The sequence below is a fragment of the Fukomys damarensis genome, unplaced genomic scaffold (assembly GCF_012274545.1).
Source record: "Fukomys damarensis isolate Sample0158 unplaced genomic scaffold, DMR_v1.0_HiC HiC_scaffold_38, whole genome shotgun sequence".
NCBI lineage: Eukaryota > Metazoa > Chordata > Mammalia > Rodentia > Bathyergidae > Fukomys > Fukomys damarensis.
This window is the reverse complement of record NW_022900950.1, coordinates 79,249,641-79,253,734: the sequence shown is the minus strand read 5'-3', so window position 1 is coordinate 79,253,734 and position 4,094 is coordinate 79,249,641. Positions and strand designations below refer to the sequence as shown.

The window sequence follows — 4,094 nt, the reverse complement described above, 5'->3', positions numbered from 1 at the left end:
ACATACAGCTGCTCTTTGCTCCCAAGACACAACTTGGTAAGTGGGTAAGTAGAAAAACGGCTAGCAGAATACGTGAACTGCCATAGGAAAAGAAATACACTAAGTCCACGAGTTGAGAGGGACCAGTCTGCTTTTTCAAAGCAAGCAGCAAAGACAGTCACTGATGGCAGCTGAACTGAGTTCGGAGGAACAAACAATTTTGACAAAGAATTTGAGGGACACGAACATTAGGACCCGGAGTACCCACCCACACCTCAAAACCAACATGTGCAGGACCCAGTGCATGCATTTCCACTTCCACTGAGTGCCTGGGGGTGCAGCAGGGGACCCCAGGGTCTCTGCACCAGCGAACCCTGGGCTCCCATGTTTCTACTTTGAGACCAGGTCTCACTAAGTTGCCTGGGCTGGGCTCAAGCTTTTGAGCTCCCCAAGTGCTGCAACTACATGTGTGCGTCACCGTGCCTGGCTATACTGTCTTTTAAAAATCACTTGCAACTCCTCTATTTCCATTAACTGTGCTAGCATTCTCCCAAGTTGCTCAGGCACAAAACCCTGAAGCATCACTGTCTGTTTTTGTTCTTTATTCTCTTTGTTACTCTTCGTTCTTCCTCACTTTCACATCCTGCCCTGTCCTGCTCTGGGGCTCCTGTACACACCTCACCACACCACTCCGGACTTCCCTGGGACCAGGTGGAGAATTCCAACTGAGATGAGCCCAGGCCCTGGGGGCCCAGGCCGGGACATGTCAGTGCCTCTTCTCGTGCCCACAAGGCTTCACCGGCATCTCTGCCACTCATCTAGCGGCAGGAAGGGCCCTGTGACAAAGCCATCCCCCACTGAGGCACGGGAAGACAGCTCTGACCTGCTAGCCTGAAAGTTTAGGGCAAGGTTAGTCAAGGCATCGCATCCTGGAGTTAGCTCCAAAATGGGAAGAAAGGGGTTCTCTGAACAGACGGGTGATAAGTGACAGATAAACAACACCTTGGAAATGGAATCTGAAGTGAAAGAGTAGAGACCTCGTTATTTTACCTTCGAGGATAACTGTGCCCAGGCCTTCTAAAAACAGCTCCAGGTGAACCCCTGCAGGACACAGTGAGATGGCAGCCCAGAACCTTGCACACAAAGGCTGCTAAACGAAACGGAAGCTGCACTACGCCTCAGTGGCGGTGCACATGCTCACACTCACAGGCCCTGAGTTCCACCTCCAGCACAAAATGCGATACACAGAGAGCACGTGAGTCTAACATATTACAGCAATACCTGCACCCCCAGTGAAGTCCCTACTATGGTCTGCTGATTGGACCACAATCAACTGCTAATCTGGATATTTGTTTTTGTTTTTGTTTTTGAGACAGGGTCTCACTATGTAGTTGAGACTGACCTGGAACTCACTATGTAGCCCAGGCTGGTCTCGAACTCACAGCGATCCTCCTGCCTCAGCCTCCCAAGTGCTGGGATTACAAGCGTGCCCACCACACCGGCTGGATATGGTTTTGAAAAGAATCTTCCTCCTAACCAGCATTAAATAGGCCAAGTTTAGCACACTAGCAAGTAAAACTCAAAATATTTCATGTTGCTACTGCTGTGCTAAACAAAATATTGATTTTTAACAGTTCCAGGTGCAAAACCCAATCCCAGGCTGCAATAAACTGGGAAGTTTTCAATTAGCAATAACCGCGCCTCAGATAAACCTCAGTGGCTATGACACTGCCACTGTGCAAAGCTTCAGGTTGCAGTAAAGTGCAGAGCAGCAGGGACAGGTCATCAAGGGTGAGATCAACACCAGTACAGCTGCAGCTGGAGGGGTCAAGGCTGTGAGAAGTAGCGACAATGTGAACAACTATAAAGTGTGGACCTGCGCCTTCTAGAGTTACACGGCACTTCCACAGCTTTGGCCCGAGCCGGCAGAGGCTACACACTTCCCTGGCACGAGATCTACACTGGCACTCCCATGCAATTAGAGCAGCACTTAGCACTCTGTAAGACAAGATTACTGGACAAGTTCCTTCTAGCTTCTGGTACAACTGCTCCCCTATCTGTCCCTTTTCCATGCCTCCTCTCCCCTCCGTTTGTAGTAATAATCCTCCCCTTGGAGTAAGTCTGAAATCTCAGGGTCCAGCCTCAACTGGCTCTTCAGAAACGTTTGTAAAATGAATTATTGTCAAGAAACTACGTGGGGGGGGGATCTCTTGAGACATAAAAAAGCTTACCAAGCATGCATCCTGCCACAGCTGTAAGGGGGGGCATGCTGTCATGAGCTCCTTGAGAGAGGTCTGGGGTGAGGAAAGGGGGCGCTCAGGAGCACAGGCACATTCTGCTGCCGCACCAGGCCATGGCTCCACACCATAGCACTGCACAGGCCTCACCTTTGGGACAGACAAGCTTCTTGCCATCTCCCTAGAATCTTGAGCTGGCCCAAAGGTGGAATTAACACAGAGGAGGAGCTGGGGAGTGGGAGGGACAAGCAACATTCACACTTCTGATAGTTCTGAGTCGCATTCACTGGTGCCGGGCTCTGTGCAAGAAGGGCGATATTATACCCATTTCACAGATGGAGCAGCTCAGAGTATCCTAGCAGTGTCCTCACTGCGCACTGCAGACCACTCCCTGTCTACACTTCCAGTCACCATAATTTAAAGTGACGATGCCTGCAAGATCCAATGTAGAGCAGCATCCTTGCTTCACCTCCAAGGCACAGGCTCACCTTGCTCTCTCCAAAACAAATCCACCTTCTCAAAAAGGCCTCTAAGGGCTAGGGATTTAGCTCAGTGGTTCTGCCACCTGCCTTGCAAGCAGAGGGACCTGAGTTCAATCCCTGGTACCAAAAAAAAAAAAAAAAAAAAAAAAAAAAAAAAGGAAATCTAAAAAGGCTGCCCAGACCAACCCAGCTGATCCCCCGCGCCCCTGCTCTCCCACGACGCAGCCATTCCGGTCTCCTGGGGGACTGCACCTCTGACTCCCCTCGGGCGCAGCGGGGATCAGGAGCTGACTGACCTGCTGCGACTCCTGGCCACTGCCCGGCACTCGGGCTCCACAAGCTTCTCCTCTTCCACTCTAAAGTACTGCACATTCTCAGTCTATAAACTAACTCATAAAAATACTTGCCCTCAATGGGTAACTGTGAGATGCTGTAAGTGTGAGCTCTTGGCATGGTGGCCAGTGATGTTTCCCAAATACCAGAGGCTTCTCCCTTAAAAACTCTAAGCAGCAGCTATTTATAGCCATCTTGAAAGACTGCAGGGAAGGCATTTACACACATAACCTACAAGGTGTCTTCACAAGTTAAAGATGTTTACAATATGAAGGTACATCTTTAAAACTATAAATGGCTATTTTTACTTTTGCCCACACAATTTTATAATGGTAAAAGATTTTTTTTAAAAAAAGCACATTTAGGCCAGGGATTTAGCTCAGCGGTTCGGTGGCCTGCCTTGCAAGCACAAGGACCCCAGTTCAATCCCCGGGATCCCCCCTCAAAAAAAAAGTACATTTACCCACCATCATTTTATCATCATAACATCCAATCTTCACTCATTTTCTCTTTTTCATTCCAGTCCATGGCCATACATTTCCATATGTAGTAATATATTCACAATTTAGATACCAAGTGATGTTGGTCTTTTTATTTTTTATTTATTTATTTATTTATTTTTTGGTACCAGGGATTGAAGTCAGGGCCTTGTGCTTGCAAGGCAGGCAGCAGAACCACTGAGCTACATCCCCAGCCCCTGGTCTTTTTATTAATAAATATTTTATGTCACTATAGCCTTCATAATCATTTAGCCATCACATCATAGCCTATGAAACTAAGATCCTAACTTAACCACTTTCCTACTGGATAACTGGTGAGATTTTTTTTTTTAATGTTTATATTAAAATGATACTATCTAAAGCCAGGTGTGGTGCTGCACACCTATAATCCCAGCACTCGGGAGGCTGAGGCAAGAGGATCACTGTGAGTTTGAGACCAGCTTGCGCTACATAGTGAGTTCCGGGTCAGTCTCAACAACTACATAGTGAGACCCTGCCCCCAAAAACAAAACAAACAAAAAAGATAATATCTATACACACAAAGTTTTTTAATCTTTACATCC

At 47.7% G+C, this 4,094-nt stretch overlaps 1 non-coding gene across 1 annotated transcript; it reads right to left on the bottom strand.

The window, feature by feature from the left end:
* Window positions 1-1,591: 1,591 nt before the first annotated feature.
* On the bottom strand, window positions 1,592-1,725 carry LOC117284701. The gene has a single exon (XR_004515771.1). It is a non-coding gene; the product is annotated as a U4 spliceosomal RNA (small nuclear RNA).
* Window positions 1,726-4,094: the final 2,369 nt, after the last annotated feature.